Here is a 21,766-nt window from a genome sequence, read left to right on the forward strand (position 1 = left end):
TCAACTAACTATACGTACTCACTATTGGCCGCATGTATCTGAACTAATTTGTTTGTCTACAATAACACACTACCTGATATCTTGTAGGACAGGGAAAAATCTAAAATATTATGAACTTGTTAGAGAAAACAATAAGTTTTTGTGTCTCACATTACAATCAATAAAGGTTTTAATTTTTCTTTTGTACATAAATAAGAAGTGCGTAATGCTACCACTTGCAAATCACAAACAGAAATGGGCCGCGGTGGCTCAGTGGTAGAGCGTTCACCTCTGGTTCTTGGGGTCCTGGGTTCGATCCCAGCCCCCGCCAAGTGAACTTTGTGGTGGACAAACACCGTGTGCGTGGGTTTTCTCGGGGTTCTCCCGTTTCCTCCCACTTTCTTCATTCCACCATTTCATTCATTAGTCATCATCACCGTCTCCTTTAGCCTAACCGGCATAACCGTGGGACGTAAAACTCCAATATTTCATTTTTTCACAAACAGAAACATTAATTTTCCATACTCTTTATAAGGCAGTCAAAATGACTGCTTCGTGCTTCTAGGTATAACTGACACTAGCGCCCCTGTGAAAAGGGACATAAACTTATTGTTAATATTATCAAAAAGTGGATACAAAAATATTAAAAGTCAACGAAATTCAGGGCCCTAGCGAAAATATTACAGAAGTGATACGAAATTATATTTCTTGAAGCAGTCAAAATGACTGCTTCGTGCTTCTAGTGTTAATGGTACAAAAAGTATAAAATTGCCCTTCCTTGATTTTCTTCTGATTGGTACAAAAATAAAATTTGGGGTGGTACAAAATTGTACAGAAATATTGAACTAGTTAAAATGGGCCTTCTTCGGTTTTTTACTCTGGTTGCTACAAAATTTAATAGGTCACTTATATTTATGCCTTCGTTTATTAGACTAGTTTAAAATGATATAAAATTCGCAGCTAGTTAAAATGGTCCTTTGTTTGTTGAAATAATACAAAATGGTATAACATACTCAGCTAGTTAAGATGATCCTGCTTCGGTGTTTCAAATTAAATAGCTCACTCAAATGCATTACTTCGCTTAAGTAATTTTGAGTTGACACAAATTATAAGTCCTTTATTTATTTGAATACTCCAAAATGGTGCAATTGCTTTGTTTTTCTCGGTGGTACAAAACTAAATAGACCACTCAAATTCTGAGCCGGTTAAAATGGCATTTCTCAATAGTACAAAATTGAATAGGTCACTCAAATTTATCCCTTCGTTTGTTTAAATAGTTCTTTTCTTTCGTTGTTATAAAAAGTAGAACATCGAAATTATTCTTTCGTTACAGAAATTATGAACTTGTTAAAATGATCCTTCTTCGGTTTTTCTGATCGATACAAAAAATAGAACATTTCAGTAGTTCAAAAGTTACATAAATTCTAAGCTAGTTAAAGTAGCTCTTCTTCTCTTTTCCAGTTGGTACAAAAGAAAATAATCCACCTAAATTTTATCCATTCTTCACTTCTTTTTTTTTCTAGTTGGTACAAAACTAAATATTCTATTCCTTCGTTTATTTGAGTAGTACAAAATGATATACAATTCTTGGCTAGATAAAATGGCATTTCTCGTTGGTACAAAATTGAATAGGTCATTCAAAGTTATCCTTTCGTCTGCTTAAATAGTACAAGATGAGTTAAAACAGACCTTAGCACAAAAAGGCACATAAATTCTGAGCTAGTCGAAATGGAATTTCTCGTTGATAGAAAATTGAGTAGGCTCCCTTTGTTTCTTTAAATTCTCAGCTGGTTAAAATGGCATATCTTGCTTTTTTTGTCTATCCAAATTGTGGGCCTTGCCGGACAAAGGGAACATAGGTCTATGTGCCCTTTTTCCGGCAATCGTTTTAAACGATCCGCCATGTTGTTGTGATTGTGCCCAGAAAGTTTCAAACAAAAATCTCTATTCGTTAGTCTGTGGCAAAACTTTTTTTGAATCTGTGCAGCTGGAAAGAACAAAGAAATAGTCGGCAGCAGACAACAGTGGTGTTTACGTATTTTGCCTGTTGTTTTGAGGTTACATTTATAAAGGAAGTTTATTATTAAATAACAGATATTTAAAGCAATGGAGCAGTCAAAAGCTAAACGTAAACGTAAATCATACAGTAACAATATAAATCTTAAACGTGAAAATGCTAAAGTGAATCGACTTAAAGGTGAAATGTATGTAAACAGATGTGGGAAGACTGTAAGTGGCAAACAGTTTGGTTATGTTCCTGATTGTTGTGGTGAGAAGTGTTGTATTCGTTTTACTAAAGAACATCAGGAAGAATTATTTTCGTTCTTTTATAATCAAGGTAAAGAGCTCCAAGACTCATTTATTTCTAATTGTATAACAAAAACAGAACTTAAAACTCACGCCATTCATCGCAAAAAGGCCCGAATCAATACATGGACCTATAGCCTAAACGTTGGTGGTTTGAATGTATCAGTTTGTCAGGGTTTCTTAAGGAAACTACTACAAGTTAGTCCTAAAAGAATAAGGGTAATCCAACAAAAAATGTTGAATTCACAAGACTTTACAGAACGGAGAGGTCATCACACCAACCGGCCCCACAAATTGAAACCGAACGTTTTGCATTTGATGAAGACGCACCTTGAATCAATTCCACACAGCCTAAGCCATTATAGTGGTAATAAAACCTCTCTCAAATACTTTGACAACCCAGAGCTCAACATTAAAACGTTGTACACTATGTTTCAAGAGTTTTATAGGGCTGAAACTAATGAAAACTTGAAAATGGGCTACCCCCACTATTTTAAGTGTTTTAAGTCTAAGTTTAGTAATGAATTTGGTATAAGAGCACCTAAAAGTGATGTATGTGATTATTGCACAGAGTGCAAAGAAAAACTGGCAAGAAATCCTAATGACCCAATCAAAGTACCGTATCAGGTTCATCAGAGGAAGTATAAGAGAAGACAAGCTTTAAGAAATGAGTACATTGAAAAAGCAAAAAATGATCCATCTTTTTTGGTATGTGAATTTGATTATGCACAAAACTACGCGGTGCCAAGGCTGAATGTTAACAGCCAATTCTATAAAAGGCTTTTATGGCTATATGCATTCAATGTACATGTTTTTAATGATGACGAGTCTTACTTTTACTGTTTCATGGAATCACAAGCATGTAAGAACTCGAACAGTGTGGCTTCATTTTTGTATGATTGCCTTAAAAAATATGTAGAAACATCACAAGTAAAAACTATTGTTTTGTTATCAGACTCTGCGGGAGGACAGAACCGCAATGCTACAATGATTAAGTTTTGCTCTTGGTTCAGCAAAGTGTTTAATGTTGAACTAATTCAGTTGTTTCCAGTTAGGGGACATTCTTTCACACAGTGTGATCGGAACTTTGGGCTCGTTCGGTCTCATATAAAAAAGAAAGAGGTCATTGGAACTGCAAAACCATGGCTTCAAGCTATGGTTCAAGCTCGGCAGAAACCCAGCCCCTTTACTGTAATAATGGATCGAAATCTGATCAAAAGTTGGGACGAGAGCCTTGAACCTTTTTTTTTTAAACATTCAAAAGACTTCAAAACATCTGAAGTTCACTATCATGAAATATGTAATGATCAAATACAAATGTGATGGAACTGTATTGTGTTCTCCCAATTTCATCCCTACCTACTCGCCTTTCAAGTTCATGAAAAATGTTAATAAAGCAACATTAGCACAAGTTCAACCAACAACAGTGCTATTTCCTCAAGTGTCACAAGCTAAAATGGTTGATGTTAGAAGTCTGATGAAGTACTTGACCGCTGAGGACCAAAACTGGCTGGAAAGTTTGCTTGAAGAGAACGCTGAGGCCTAACTAGACCTAACAAAACATCCTTTCTATGATTTAGGTATGTAATTTTGTAATAAAGTTTGTTCTTTTAAAACTTGTGTTTTGTTTCCAAACATGATAACTGGTTGCTGGAAAAAGGGCACATAACATGTCTTACAACTTTTATTTTTTACTAAAAGTACTTTTCAGTAATCACCATAGTAATATCACTAACATATAAAGAATGAAATGTCCCACCAAAAAATATTCATCACAGGTGTTTCTTTAATTATAACTAAATATAAATTACAACTCTTAACTTTGAGAGCTCATTCCCGAAAGTACACTTTTACTCTATGTGCCCTTTGTCCGGCAAGGTCCTCAATTTTGAATAACCCAAACAGGTACAGAAATTCTGAGCTAGTTACAAATGAGATTTCTCGTTGGTACAAAATTCAATAGGCCACTCAAATTTATTCCTCCTTCACTTTTTCTGCTTCGTACAAAATTTTTTGACGCTCAATCTACGAGTTACTCTGGTTTAAATATTTGACCTTTTTGGGGCATGTAGTTGCTGGTGACCAATTACTAAATGTGGAAACAAAGCCTCAATATGTTGCTTCGTTTACGAGTCTGATTTTTGACCTGCGTGGTAAGTACCTTTAGGACACGTAGTAATTGATGACCTGTCACTAAAATGTGGAAACCGCCCCTCAATATGTTGCTTCGTTTTCGAGTTTGACCTTTGACCTCGATGGTCAGTATTTTTGGAACATGTAGTTGCTTGTGACCAATTACTAAATGTGGAAACACCATCTCAATATTTGGCTCCGTTTTCGAGTTATTAGGTTTTAAGTATGTCGACCTTTGACCTCAATGGTCATTATTTTGGAACTTGTAGTAGTTGATGACCAATTACTAGGTTTGGAAACACCATCTCAATATGTGGATCCGTTTTCGAGGTATTAGGTTTTAAGTATGTTGACCTTTGACCTCAATAGTCATTATTTTGGAACTTGTAGTAGTTGATGACCAATTACTAGATTTGGAAACAGCATCTCAATACGTTGATCCGTTTTTGAGTTATTAGGTTTTAAGTATGTCGACCTTTGACCTCAATGATCATTATTTTGTAACTTGTAGTATTTGATGACCAATTACTAAATGTGGAAACAGCACCTCAATATGTGGATCCATTTTCGAGTTATTAGGTTTTAAGTATGTTGACCTTTGACCTCGATGGTCATTATTTTGGAACTTTTAGTACCTGATGACCAATTACTAAATGTGGAAACACCATCTCAATATGTGGCTCCGTTTACGAGTTATTAGGTTTTAAGTATGTCGACCTTTGACCTCAATGGTCATTATTTTGGAACTTGTAGTAGTTGATGACCAATTACTAAATGTGGAAACACGACCTCAACATGTGGCTCCGTTTCTGAGTTATTAGGTTCTAAGTGTCATACAAACGACGTATCCCACATAAACTATAAGACCCAGGTAAAAGTAAGTGTGGTATTGGTAATCAGCATGGTCGGAAACCCCCATATGCCGAGTTTCAGAAAAATCGGAAATGTAAATGTTTCTGCGCATGCGTGTTATTTGTACTAAATCGTATTTGGCATACGCAACCAAGTGTGTGTGTATACTATGTTATTTAGGGGATTAAAAATAGGTCATAGTCTTTTATGACTTGCTCGTTGCACGTAGTCTGCTCTATTGAACCGGAACCAGCACTGCAACTGGAACAGTTTGTAGTCTAGTGTAATTTTTCTGCGCATGCGTGCAATGTGTAATTAATTGGAAATTTAATTTTACTGCGCATAAGCAATCAAGTGTGTGTGTCTGTGTTGTTATTTTTTATTCTCTGCTCTATTATGTTGCTATAAAGTGCTCGTAAAAGAGAACGGGGGTGTTATTTCTTATTTTATGTTTCTGCGCATAGCCGTAATCTGCTCCTGAACTGGAACAGTCTGCGGTCTGCTGTGTGTGTGTATGTGTGTATGTGAGTTGTTATTTTTTTAATCTCTGCTCTATTATGTTGCCATGCGGAATCGGAACAGTTTTGCGCATATGCGCAGTAGGTCAAAAATTGGTCTCAAAATGGAAGGCGAATACACCCCCATTATTCTCTGCTATGTTTAAAAAGAGTGTTCATAAAAGGAAACGAGTACACCCTTGCTATGTTAGATAGTCTTACGTTATATGTGCTATGCTATGTGTTCGTAAAGTGCTCATAAAAGCTAATGAATTTTATGTGGCGGGTTCCTGCGCCAGCCAATCAGCGTCAAGGGGCGCGAGGTCCGACGCCAGCCAATCGGCGTAAAGAGGGAGGGTCCTGCGCCAGCCAATATCGGTGGAGTCCGCCGCCAGCCAGTCAGCGCAGTAGATACTTCTAAAATGGAGGTCATAAAAGAGCGTGGCCAGCGCCGACCAATCAGCGTCAAGGGGGCGTGGCCGACGCCAACCAATCAGCGTGAAGTGGCGTGGCCGGGGGCGTGTCCAGCCAATCAGCGTCAAGGGGCGTGGCCGGGGGCGTGTCTAGCTAATCAGCGTCAAGGGGCGTGGCCGGGGGCGTGGTCACGTGACCTGCGCCAGCTAATCAGCGTCAAAGGTTTGCGCATGCGCAGTAGGGAAAAAACTGCCCCAAGTGTCCCCTCTCTACTATCGTTTTACAATATAAGAACATGCGGCATCCGCTTGAAATGAAAATATGGCAAAAGTGCTGGATTCCATGTGACTTTAAATTGTACATAAATGTGCTCAAAAAGACGCCAAATGGTAATAAATGTATAAATGAAATATTCTCGGACGCAAGATGACTTCAAAATGAAAAGACGCCACATGGAATGTATTATGTAAACAGTCGAATTTATTATTTTATCGAAAATCTGAGAACAGGACATGATTCTCCATATCTATAAAGTATATATATACTGTAATCAAAATATAATATACTCCTGTATTTCAAGGGAATGCCAAATGATTGCAATATGAAAAGACGCCAAATGGATAGCGATATATATATATATATATATATATATATATATATATATATATATATCGGGTGTTTCAAAACAATAAAAACTTTTAGGAGTGATTCCTGACATCAATATAACACAAAAAGTATCGTCCAACCTGAGTGCACAAATGGTCGAGCGATTGACCTTAGAAATACAAACTCCGATTAGTTAGAATTTCATAACCAGCAGTTATTATAAGTGTAAACTCTATAGTCGGTAGAGAAGATGCCGTGGATTGTGTCAGAGTTAATAACAATTTATTTTAGTGCGTCAGTGATTCATGGTGGTTGGTGGGTCGGAGTGGTTCATGGAGGGTGGTGGGTCAGAGTCGTTCATGGTGGGTGGTGGGTTAGAGTGGATCACGATAAGTGGGTTGATAAGTGGGCCGTGTTTCAAGTTTTCATTGACCCACGACTCGGTTAACAGGTTTTGTTTCGGCTTAAGATTGAAAGAGAATGTGTCCGTTCATTTTAGAAAACGAACCGTACTTTGGTTGAGTTTTGTTTGAAAACAGACACTATATTGGCACTTTTCAGAATATACGTATATATTTTGGAAAAGTTCCAACCGATATGTAATGGCTTCGTTTTATTTTAAGGTATTATCAGTCTGCTGTTTCACTTTTGAATATAATTACGACTCTCCATGTTTTTTCTTCTATATATTTTTGTGAACACACGTTAATAACCAATAGAAAATATAACTCTTTTTCGGTTCGGATTTGTTTGGGTTAAAAGCTTAGAAATGTAAAGTTTTGAATTAATGCCTGTTTAATACCTACGATTATGCCTGTTAGGTTGAGGAAGACTGCGATTAAACCAAGCGAATTATGATTGCAAATTGGTGGAATGAGAAAGTGGGAGTATCCCGTAAAAACCTCGAGGATAATGTTGTCCGTCTCAAGCTTACTTCCTTTGGGAACGAACCAGGTTCCCTACTTATCAAATAGTTTAGCAGATGGGGTATCAGTTCTATTCCCGGTGGGACAGCCTTTGAAATATTAAATGTCCTCGATGTAACTATTCGTGTCCCTGTCGATCACGGTTACTGGAAATAACTAGAAAACGAGAATAAACGGTTATAATAGAGATGCGTTACGGAGACACTTTCGGTAAATCAGAGAAAATAATGGTCTGAGGCTCCAACTTAAGGATTCGAATTACTCTTAAGACCACTTTCTCCTTTACGTTCTTGCGTGTATGTAAGCCTCTTTATTTTAAATTTGAATTCTCTGGACTATAGTATTTCATAATGACCGAAATCAGTGTTTCATCGTTAATAAAATATTGGAATCATAAACTTCTGCAATACATAGACGAGTGTTTCTTGACTCTTACATAATACAGCAGTATTACGGTAATGGCTTGAGCATTCGTTACTTAACGTAGGGTTCCGCGAGACGATTCCCTGTGAGGAAATTAAGGAAAAATTTTATCATTTACAATGTTGATATTTCTGACTTATATTAAAAAGAAAAGTGGTCATGTTTCTCGTTCTTACAAGTTAGAGTTGAAACGACTTTCTTCACAGGGTAACTACTGCCATGACCTCACAGTCCAAAATCTCGATTCGTACTCTCTGAAAACTTAGCGTGTATACCAAAACAATTCATGAATATATAAAATATGAGTCATAAATGTGTCTGAAACTTTGTTTTATTGTGGGATTTTTTCTAAGTTATTCCACTCTTACCAGAAGTAACATTAATATTTTCGTTTGCCATTTCCAACACATCCCATATATCTGTTCAACTAAAATTTGTAAATAGGAACTATTATTTTTTATATTTGTATGATATTTTGTTAAAATATCAATATAACGCATACATAATCCAAAGACTTTTACTCAAAGAAAGGGTGTTACTATGTATCATGATGAATAAAAATTCTACTTTGTTTCTGTTAAGACATCCTAAGGTTCGATTTTCGTATTGTCCAGGGGCTGACACCTTTTTCCTCTTCTTCTCCTTCCAAAGTGTCTCTTATACGGCAATTCATTCTTATAGAGGGTCCTGAAATTTTCTTTTCATTCTACTTAACTTATGTATGCTTAATTGCATTAGAATAGCACGTAATATTGAGGTCTCAAATATTCAGTAATACTAATACTACTACTACTACTACTACTACTAATAATAATAATAATAATAATAATAATAATAATAATATAGAAAATGAATTCCGTATGAGGACAGATTGTATTAAAATTTGTAAAATCGCCCCCAGCATTAGGCAAAAGTCACAAAATTGCCAGGATTGGAGAGAAGGGTCAGAATCATCAAGACATACCCTATGCATACGTCCCTACAACTAGCTAAATGTTAAATGGAATGTTTCCAAGAAACGTCATGTAGAAAGTAGGGCTACTGAACTCACGAAAGCCCTTAGAAAATTTGTTTTTAGGTAATGGTTATGCCAGCTAAGCTACAAAAGACGTCGGTGATGAGAATGAAAGAAATTTTGGAACAAAGCAAGTGGAAGGAAGCAGAACCCGAAGAAAACCTATACACACGGTGTTTGTCCAGCACAATTACTAGGCAGGAGCGGGGTGGAGGAGGGTGAACCATTAAATTCACAACACTTCAATAATAATAATAATAATAATAATAATAATAATGCTACTAAAGATTATTAAGGTGGCCTAAAATTAGGCAAAACTTACTTAAAATAGAAATTTCGGGGAAGGGGTACCGTACCTTCAAGACACACTTCTGCAACTACCCAAATTTTAAACCAAAGCGTTCCACTAAAGTTTCGTGTAGAAAGTATTCCACTGTATGTTTTAAGGAAATAGCTGTAATAAAAGTAACTGAATATCACGCAACAGTAAGGCATATAATAAACTAATATTTGCATACTCGGAAGATAATTATGAAAGTTTTGCTACAAAAATACATACACAGACCATAATTCAATGACCTCTGTTATTCAAAGTAACAAAATAACCTATAAGATTCAGTCTACAGAAAAAGTGTTACATAAAGAATGGACATACACTATATCGACAATCGAAACAAGACGAGAAATTTGTACAATACTTTTCGTTTTGCGTCGACTTTCATCTGCAAAGCGAGACGATAATTTGAGTTAGCCTTGTCCCCTCTCGAATATAAAATATTAATCCTCATGCTACTTTGTTAGTTTTAGAAACGAAATGAGAAATTCTTCTTCTCGTAAGCACGTATTAAACAAAACCGAAATATTCTTTCAAAATGTCACGTCTGTTCTTGTAATGGTATGACCTGAGTGATAATTAGCTCCTAGCTTTTAATCTTTTTGAGATATTAATAATAATTATTATTACTATTAATATCCCTGAAGACTTGATAGTTCAAGTATTGAAACATCTGAGTATTCAGATATTTGAATATAATAAAACGTATGTCATCACCGATCAATCGCCATCAAAAAGTCTAAAGTAAAAAAAAATACCCGACGTTCATTCGAACCAAGAACCTCCAGATTACTGGTCAAGCGCCTTGACCACTGAACCGCGATTACTACGCGGTATACAATTCATCTTTAGTCTGGTTACGTTTGGTTTCTTTGCCTCCGCTTCCAAATTTGCATATTATATTTCTTCGATTCGAAACGTCTTTCGTATCTCTTTTATGATGCTATAAGTGAATAATCATCGGCAATATTTGGTTCACAAGGTTGTTTCATCTCCAAACGAAACTACAGATATGAGAGATTTAACACACAAACGCCCCTTGTGTCACCAGTGACCCACTTTATTTTTCACTATGTTACACGGGCTACATCATTCATTTAGGCAAACCACCGTTGTTCCACTTCAGGCACACTACCCATTCTCTTGTTGTACGAATTTCGTTCACTTTTCTTCTCAGGTTTTCAATGTAACACGGTATTGTTCAAGGCACTTGCTAACTAATAAAACTGGTCTTGGGCGTTTGTGGGTTAATTTTTATAATCTGCATTTGCTTTAAAGCAGTCGCATATTAGCTGGTGAAAATCGTATGTCCGCCACGATACATATTAACTTAGAGAAATTAATTTTTCGGAAGCGAAAATTTAACTTTCCTGATCTCGAAAAATTACGGAATTCCGTAAAATTCCGTAATTCAGTAAAATTCCGAATTCCGAAATGTTTCCGAAATAAGAAACTTCCAAATTCCGTGTTTTCCGAATTCAGAACTTTTTCCAAAATTTGTTTCTTTCGGAATTCCGGAATTTGTCCGGTTATACTTTCAGGAGTCCGGAAAGTAAAATTTCCGGAATTGGCCACCCCTAACTTACACACAACCTTTTCGAACACTAAACTAATAGCTGTCAACAAAGAAGCATATAATGCAAAGCATTTTGTATTCTGCAATATGTCATGTATTAAAATCCGACATCAGTTTCATTATCTAATCAGAAATTGCATGTATCTAGCTACTGAAAGCTGAGGTATGAAGAATTGCATAGTGTCTTATATTTTAGTGCATATACAACCGTCCAAACCACTGAATGTCTAAACAGCTTTCGTTAAATCCAAGTTGTATTACTCACAGATACATCCATTTGTGTCTATATGATCGGGTTAGTAAAGTTTTCTATATGTTAGGGTTATTAAATCTTTTTTGCTCTCCCATAAAGTATTCATACGATCTATTACAGGATACGAAACCAATTATCAATTTAACCAAAGTTGTATTACTGCACATCTGTTTCCGCCCCTGTCAACTCTGGTCTATCTCGTTTACCCTGCATGTTTGCTTTCTATAACCCTTTCTTCGTTTAGTGAATTAAACAGTAACTATTCTGAATTTTGTTACTGCGCCTGCCTCGTAGATAAATATTTCTTCTGATGCCAACAGTTTCCGTTTTTCCAAGGAGTGTTCTGTTTCTTATTTCCAGCATGATCATTTTATTACATTACATGGAAAGCATGTAGGTTTGAATATCTCATGTATTACACAGCACATATGCTTAACTACTACATGTAAAAACATTGTCCACTTCCAGCAAAGAAGGAACACGTGATCATAATATACAACCCACGGGAGTGATAGCTGTTAATGCAGTGATTGTAATCCCTAACAACGCGATGGGTGAGTGGACTGGCTTTTCGCGCCGACCAACCGAATTCTAATCTATCTTGGCTTGATTATTTATCCATTGGAGAGAGTGTCATTTCTTTTGATTACAGGCAGTCAGTATCTTCGTATTTTCCGTCCTTCATAGTTAAAGTAACCGTCTGTTCATATTCTTTCTACGAATGATGGATCTTATCTATGGTTTCATGTCAAACATTCACATTTAATGAAAAGACGCTATTACTAGAACTGTTACTATTACTATTACTAATATTACTAATATTACTATTATTTTATATTATAACGTGGATATAAGTCATGCTCGCTGGCGCCCCCTCATATTTTTTTCGATGCGCCTTCTGGGTCCACGGTGTCCAACGTTCGTCCCATCCCACTATCTGCTGTGCCTCCTGCTGTCGATATAAGTTATCGACATTTTGCCTAAAGGGGGCTCTGCCGTAGCCCCATGAGTCCCCGTGACAATGCCCTTCGTTGCTTTTGCATTGAAACCGCTTATTTTTCTGAGTACTTTGAGTGCATACTTTCCAACGTTGCTGCTAACACTCTACCATTTCCTGTTTTCTCGATATAAATTACTAATATTTTGCGTCTAAGGGAGATGTGGCGTTTCATTCATTACGTTTGATTAACAATTTTCTTATATAATTATTGTTATTATTTTATTTACCACTAATGTTGCCTACCGTTATTTCCAATGCATTCTATTACTAGAAAAATATCAAATAACACTCCTCGTCATTCACGCTCCCGAACACGAAATACGTGATTTACAGTTTTCTGTGTTAGAGGAAAGCACATTTATTATATTATACTTTCAAATAACACGTTTAACAAATTACTTCACTTTCCATGTATAACTTCATATCACTAACAATAGTTTTGTTTCGATAGGAAAATATACCTCTCTCAAAAAAGCATGGCCGTACCGAAAGGGTGTGTACCTTCTATAGATGAATAATGGGGTCCAATATTTCAATAAAAGAGCATAAGTACCTGAACACAAATATTTCAGTAAAAGAAGAAAAGTCACTCAAATATTGTGAATACGTATTTATGGGCGAAATTTTTTCTTGGAACTTTTTAAGAGTTTGAAGGGCCGTCATTTTGAACATTTTCATCTCATTATTCTGGCTAACGAACTCATTAAGATATTTTAACAATTACTGTTTGTGCCAAGTTTAGTCTCAACTCGCTGAAAGTTACGGTGGTTATGGCATTCAAAACAGGATTTTATATATCTATATCTATATCTATCTATCTATCTATCTATCTATCTATCTATCTATCTATGTGTGTGTGTGTGTGTGTGTGTGTGTGTGTATGTATATATATATATACATAGATAGATAGATAGATAAAGAGATAGATAGATAGATAGACACACATACAGAGAGAGAAACTTTCGAAATGAAAGTAGTGATGATCGGCAAAAGGTGCCTGAAAATTTAGGGGTATTTCTGATATGATGGTCTCTGCAATAGGCACATTTTTGAAGAAGTTTACCTATTGTAGAAATTTACATGTTCGAAATTCGGGGAAATTTCGTTTTTCCGATCACCGCCCTCTGATATATACCTCTGATTACATATACCTGCTTCCTCGTTTACATGACTTCACTTCTTTAATAAATGTCACTGAAATTTTTATCTCGTTTTCACTTAATATATTAAACGGGTAATAACATCTCTTTTACCATCTCTCATGAGTTGTAAGCATTATTAACAAAAATAAAAAAGTTCTCCTTGAAGTGGATTCAAACTGACATGCAGTGCATTTCTATTTCAGCACCTTAGCTACTACATCATGATCACTGGTTGGTGGAGTGTAAATTGTCGGCGTATTTGTTTGTATTTGTATTTTGTGTTCCCACTTCGACAATTTTTACCCTTATGATCTTGAAGCTTTCCTCGCGTCTACTATTAATCCAATGTTCTCGGGATTGCTGCCAGAGTAAGTGTTGCTGTGCTGAGCTTTCGTTACCATACAGCGGCAACATCTTCAGAGCTATGTGTTGAAGTGTGCTGGTCGTACAGATTATATTGTGGTCTTTAAGAATCGCTGTGTTCCTATTGGTTGTTTTTGTTGGCCTATGGCGTGCTCTGATTTTGCTGGTGGAAACTGCTATGTGATTGGTTGATGGTTCTTTTCGTACTGAGAAGCTGGTTCCAGATGTCAGGTAGATGATAACCTTCGTCTCTTTTGATGGATGGTTTGTATGTACGGATGAATAAAGATTCATGTACTTTCCTGTCCCAGAACTGTTTGCTTTTCTTTAGTACTTCAATTTGGTCCCATATGGCCGTATGATTGTATTGTATGCAGTGTTCGGCTATTGCAGATTTTTCAGGTTGTTTGAGTCTGGTGTGTTGCTGGTGTTCTTTCATTCTGTCTTCAATGTTCCTTCCTGTTTCACCTATGTAAGTAGCATTACATTCACAGGTGATCCTATAGATGCCTGGTGTCTTTAATCCCAATGAGTCTTTTGCACTTGGTAATAAACTCCTGATCTTCGGTGGAGAGTAGTGTACAGTCTTGATGTTGAATTTCTTCAATAGTCTTGCTAGTTGGTTGGAGGTTTTTCCCATATATGGAATAAGTGCAATATTTTCCTTGTCTGCCGTGTTGTCCTCTTTTGTGGTGCAATTTCTGCTACTGTATTTTCTCATGGCTGTGTTGATCTGTTTCGACGAATATCCGCTGAATTTGAATGCCGTTTCCAGGTGAGACAGTTCTGTGCTTATATTATCTGGATCTGCTATTGGATATGATCTGTGTATTAGAGTATTTAACACCCCCATCTTCTGTGCAGGATGATGAAAACTGGTCGCAACGATGTAGAGATCAGTGTGTGTGGGTTTCCTGTAGATTGAATGGCTTAGACTTCCATCTGGTTTCTTGTATACGAGTACGTCCAGGAACGGGAGTCTTCCTTCTGATTCTGTTTCCATTGTGAACTGGATGTTGCGGTGTATAGAATTCAGATGCTGCAGGAATTCGTCGAGTTTCTGTGTGCCATGGGGCCATATGATAAATGTGTCGTCTACATATCTGTAGACTACTGTAGGTTTGTATGTTGCTGTTTCTAGCACTTTGTGTTCGAAATACTCCATATAGAAGTTCGCTATTACTGGAGAGAGAGGAGAGCCCATTGCCACACCATCGCTTTGTTCAAAGAAATTTTCTTGGTAACTGAAGTAGGTAGACGTTAGGGTGTGTCTGAAGAGATGTACTATATCCTTGCTGAAGTGCGACTAAAGGAGTTTAATAAAATCTTCTAGTGGTACCCTCGTAAAGAGAGAAACCACATCAAAGCTGACGAGTATGTCATCTGCGTTTGTCTTGATGCTGTGTAGTAGTTGTACGAAATGGCTGGAGTTTCTGATATGGTGTGTACACTCTCCTGTTAGTGGCTGTAGCAGTCCTGTTAATTTCTTGGCCAGGTTGTACGTGGGGCCTCCTATGGTGTTAACTATGGGTCGTAATGGAACTTCCTTCTTGTGTATCTTCGGAAGGCCCTAAATCCTTGGTGGTATTGAACCGGAAGGTTTAAGCCTCTTCTTTTCTTCTTCATTCAGACTGGAACTTTGTATTAATATGGAGGTTTTCTTTTCGGTGGCCTTGGTTGGATGTCTGTCAATTTTTCTATATGCTGGACCTTCCAGTAGGCATGTCAATTTGAAGTGGTAGTCTTCCTTGTTGAGAATGACGGTAGCATTCCCCTTGTCTGCTGGTAATATTATGATGGTATCATCTGCTCGTAGGTCATTGAGGGCTTTCCTTTCTTCTCTGGATAGGTTGTATTTCGGCTTCTGCTGCTTGGCCCTCATAAGGACCGTAACGGCTTGTGTGCGTATGTGGTCTGCTGCTTCTTGGTCTAAGTGTTTTAGTGCTTGTCCAATACCGCTTACAGTTTCCGTGATGGGAATGTGTTTAGGTGTTGGAGCGAATTTCAAGCCTTTCCATAGAAGACTTGTAGCTGCTTCACTTAGTCCTTTGCTGGAGAGATTCACCACTGCCTTTTCTCTGCTCGGATGAGATGGTTCAGGGTTTTGTCTTCGGTTAAGCTTTTCGAATTTCTTCTTAAGATGAACTGTATGTAATTCATGCTGGCTATTACCATATGCACACGTGATGGAATCTACCCATTCTCAGTCCCAGGTGAGGATGTCATCTGCGTTTGTCTTGATGCTGTGTAGTATACATACTCGTCAGCTTTGATGTGTTTCTCTCTTTATGAGGGTACCACTAGAAGATTCTATTAAGCTCCTGGAGTCGCACTTCAGCAAGGATATAGTATATCTCTTCAGACACATCCTAACGTCTACCTACTTCAGTTACCAAGACAATTTCTTTGAACAAAGCGATGGTGTGCAATGGGCTCTCCTCTCTCTCCAGTAATAGCGAACTTCTATATGGGGTATTTCGAACACAAAGCGCTAGAAACAGCAACATACAAACCTACAGTATTCTACAGATATGTAGATGACACATTTATCATATGGCCCCATGGCACACAGAAACTAGACGAATTCATGCAGCATCTGAATTCTATACACCGCAACATCCAGTTCACAATGGAAACAGAATCAGAAGGAAGACTCCCGTTCCTGGACGCACTCGTATACAAGAAACCAGATGGAAGTCTAAGCCATTCAATCTACAGGAAACCCGCACACACTGATCTCTACATCGTTGCGACCAGTTTTCATCATCCTGCACAGAAGATGGGGGTGTTAAATACTCTAATACACAGAGCATACCAAATAGCAGATCCAGATAATATAAGCACAGAACTGTCTCACCTGGAAACGGCATTCATATTCAACGGATATTCGTCGAAACAGATCAACACAGCCATGAGAAAATACAGTAGCAGAAATTGCACCACAAAAGAGGACAACACGGCAGTCAAGGAAAATATTGTACTTATTCCATATATGGGAAAAACCTCCAACCAACTAGCAAGACTATTGAAGAAATTCGACATCAAGACTGTACACTGCCCTCCACCGAAGATCAGGAGTTTATTACCAAGTGCAAAAGACTCATTGGGATTAAAGACACCAGGCATCTATAGGATCACCTGTGAATGTAATGCTACTTACATAGGTGAAACAGGAAGGAACATTGAAGACAGAATGAAATAACACCAGCGACACACCAGACTCAAACTACCTGAAAAATCTGCAATAGCCGAACACTGCATACAATACAATCATATGGCCATATGGGACCAAATTGAAGTACTAAAGAAAAGCAATCAGTTCTGGGACAGGAAAATACATGAATCTTTATTCATCCGTACATACAAGCCATCCATCAAAAGAGACGAAGGTTATCATCTACCTGACATCTGGAACCAGCTTCTCAGTACGAAAAGAACCATCAACCAACAAAAACAACCAATAGGAACACAGCGATTCTTAAAGACCACAATATAATCTGTACGACCAGCACACTTCAACACATAGCTCTGAAGATGTTGCCGCTGTATGGTAACGAAAGCTCAGCACAGCAACACTTACTCTGGCAGCAGTCCCGAGAACATTGGATTAATAGTAGACGCCAGCAAAGCTTCAAGATCATATTGACAAACCTCTACGGGGAGGATATTTACAGGAAGATAAACACACTCCATCACTTCGCCGAACAAAAGGGAATTTGCTATCTCGATTGGCCTTCCTATTACGATGCAGAGACCAAAGTATCATTCCAGATTTCGCCAAGTTAACCAGTTACATCAAGTCACAGAAAGCACAACGGGTCCTTATCAGGGCCAGCGACGCTCTAGTCAGGGAACAAATACAGGAACTTCACAGAAGACCAGACCAGCACGACAGGGAAATGAAGCATCTACTTCTGTATCTATCAACAGTGCTCCACACCTGGGACTGGGAATGGGTAGATTCCATCACGTGTGCATATGGTAGTAGGCAGCATGAATTACACACAGTTCATCTTAAGAAGAAATTCGAAAAGCTTAACCGAAGACAAAACCCTGAACCATCTCATCCGAGCAGAGAAAAGGCAGTGGTGAATCTCTTCAGCAAAGGACTTAGTGAAGCAGCTAAAAGTCTACTATGCAAAGGCTTGAAATTCGCTCCAAAACCTAAACACATTCCCATCACGGAAACTGTAAGCGGTATTGAACAAGCAATAAAGCACTTAGACCAAGAAGCAGCAGACCACATACGCACACAAGCCGTTACGGTCCTTATGAGGGCCAAGCAGCAGAAGCCGAAATACAACATATCCAAGGAAGAAAGGAAAGCCCTCAATGACCTACGGGCAGATGATACCATCATAATATTACCAGCAGACAAGGGGAATGCTACCGTCATTCTCAACAGGGAAGACTACCACTTCAAATTGACATGCTTACTGGAAGGTCCAGCATATAGAAAAATTGACAGACATCCAACCAAGGCCATCGAAAAGAAAACCTCCATATTAATACAAAGTTCCAGTCTGAATGAAGAAGAAAAGAAGAGGCTTAAACCTTCCGGTTCAATACCACCAAGGATTTAAGGCCTTCCGAAGATACACAAAAAAGAAGTTCCATTACGACCCATAGTTAACACCATAGGAGGCCCCACGTACAACCTGGCCAAGAAATTAACAGGACTGCTACAGCCACTAACAGGAGAGTGTACACACCATATCAGAAACTCCAGCCATTTCGTACAACTACTACACAGCATCAAGACAAACGCAGATGACATACTCGTCAGCTTTGATGTGGTTTCTCTCTTTACGAGGGTACCACTGGAAGATTCTATTAAACTCCTTTAGTCGCACTTCAGCAAGGATATAGTACATCTCTTCAGACACACCCTAACGTCTACCTACTTCAGTTACCAAGACAATTTCTTTGAACAAAGCGATGGTGTGGCAATGGGCTCACCTCTCTCTCCAGTAATAGCGAACTTCTATATGGAGTATTTCGAACACAAAGCGCTAGAAACAGCAACATACAAACCTACAGTAGTCTACAGATATGTAGACGACACATTTATCATATGGCCCCATGGCACACAGAAACTCGACGAATTCCTGCAGCATCTGAATTCTATACACCGCAACATCCAGTTCACAATGGAAACAGAATCAGAAGGAAGACTCCCGTTCCTGGACGTACTCGTATACAAGAAACCAGATGGAAGTCTAGGCCATTCAATCTACAGGAAACCCACACACACTGATCTCTACCTCGATGCGACCAGTTTTCATCATCCTGCACAGAAGATGGGGTGTTAAATACTCTAATACACAGATCATACCCAATAGCAGATCCAGATAATATAAGCACAGAACTGTCTCACCTGGAAACGGTATTCAAATTCAACGGATATTCGTCGAAACAGATCAACACAGCCATGAGAAAATACAGTAGCAGAAATTGCACCACAAAAGAGGACAACACGGCAGACAAGGAAAATATTGCACTTATTCCATATATGGGAAAAACCTCCAACCAACTAGCAAGACTATTGAAGAAATTCAACATCAAGACTGTACACTACCCTCCACCGAAATCAGGAGTTTATTACCAAGTGCAAAAGACTCATTGGGATTAAAGACACCAGGCATCTATAGGATCACCTGTGAATGTAATGCTACTTACATAGGTGAAACAGGAAGGAACATTGAAGACAGAATGAAAGAACACCAGCATCACACCAGTCTCAAACAACCTGTAAAATCTGCAATAACCGAACACTGCATACAATACAATCATACGGCCATATGGGACCAAATTGAAGTACTAAAGAAAAGCAAACAGTTGTGGGACCGGAAAATACATGAATCTTTATTCATCCGTACATACAAGCCATCCATCAAAAGAGACGAAGGTTATCATCTACCTGACATCTGGAACCAGCTTCTCAGTACGAAAAGAACCATCAACCAATCAGATAGCAGTTTCCACCAGCAAAATCAGAGCACGCCATTGGCCAACAAAAACAATCAATAGGAACACAGCGATTCTTAAAGACCACAATATAATCTGTACGACCAGCACACTTCAACACATGGCTCTGAAGATGTTGCCGCTGTATGGTAACGAAAGCTCAGCACAGCAACACTTACTCTGGCAGCAATCCCGAGAACATTGGATTAATTTTTCCCCTTTTTTCTCTGTTTAGCAGCTTTGTCTGGCTTTATATTCAATGTCATTCTTTATTTACACTATGCGCTAGTTCTTCATGGTTAGAGCGAAGGAATGCCAGACTCAAAAAATAGAAGTTTATTTACTTTCATGACAGACCGTACAAACTAGGTATGGATCTGTTCATTTCTACATTAACAATATCATTGTGTACAACTTTATTAAAGTATTGCGCTATCCTGTGCTAAATAGTATTAGTCAAGGACTGCGGTAGATAATATTGCTCAGTGAGGGTTGTGCTAGAAGTTATAGGCAGTTAGGGAGACGGGGTAGCTCAGAAGGAACAATTAACCTCTACTTTTGTTCTTTAGAACTATAATCGAAGGTAGTCTTTTGGCTGCTGCCAGAAACTTCATCATGGTTATTCTGCACAACCTGTGCGTTTGGATATCACCTTTATGGGTACGTTTTGACTTCGCTATGCAATAATGATGTTTTTTCACACTACTAAAATACTTCTATGGCATATCACAAATGCTCAACACGTAGTAAAATATCGAACACAAAGTTCGCAACACCAGAAAGCATTTATTTATAACACACACTATAGCATAAAGTCGCTCTCCGTCTGTCAATCAACAACATAAAATGAACTCGCATATCACTAATAACACACTGTTGCCAGATACATTCGTGCAGATACAATCTTTGTTCAAAAAAAAAAAAAAAACCAGCAGATACAGTATGAAAAAGTATGAAATCTCTTACTACTAAGATTTGTTTCAATTACAACTCATAAAATGTTGCAATCAAATTATAGTTGACATTAAATCAACATTCAAGTCAAACAATTCCCACATAAATTATATTTTCAGCACAATATGTATGACTTTTATGTAAGCGAAACAGTTATTGATATCAAAGTGATCTAGAGAGTTTTTAATGTTTTCACTGTTTTAGCGGCAAGACTGGTATTGGCACAAACGTAACCGTATAGCGACAAAGACTCATCTTCCGAACACAGATGTATGTTTATATTACGCCCCTTGGCGTCTACAAAACAGAAATAATAATGCTTACCCACAAGCTTCCTATTCACTTCTCGGAGCTTGAATACTCGAAAACAGCATAAAACAGTCATCTCGGAGTACGACTTCATCCACCAGCTCGAGAGCGCTGTTAATTTTACTCATACCCTTTCCCACTTAAATGTTGATCGTCTGTACGTCCTACCTTGTTGTGGAATTTCCGACAGTGTAAATTCATTTGTTCTTGGTTTTGAATGTGTCAAATCTATTCCTTTATACTTACTTAAGTACACAAAAAATATTCCCAAATATCGTTGTAGTTACAAATTAGCCTCATGCTTCTTCGGAGCAAGAGACTAAGATTTGATCCTCTGTAAAAACTCAAGTCATCTGCTTTGGAACTCACGTTAAGCTTTAGATGTAGTTCTATATAATCGTAATGATTACTGACCCCAAAGTCTTCATTCAATGAGAGTAATCATAGAAAATTTAGATATGCTCTACCAACTGTTTGCAATTTATATCCTTCACATTTATCCCTCTTCTGTCTTTTTCTACATTGTTGTAATCCTTTGCCTGCATTTTTTCATCTGGTACCTAAAACATATATCCACTACTTCCTTTTATAAGGATATCGCAACTTATCAGCTTTAGACGTTCAATTTGTCAATTTATTTTCATATTACCCATGCACAATATGATCGATATATCAAATTTGAAGGTTTAATCAATATCGAATGCTAAATACGAATC

The sequence above is a fragment of the Thermobia domestica genome, chromosome 3 (genome assembly GCF_964235325.1).
Source record: "Thermobia domestica chromosome 3, izTheDome1.hap1.1, whole genome shotgun sequence".
NCBI classification, from domain to species: domain Eukaryota; kingdom Metazoa; phylum Arthropoda; class Insecta; order Zygentoma; family Lepismatidae; genus Thermobia; species Thermobia domestica.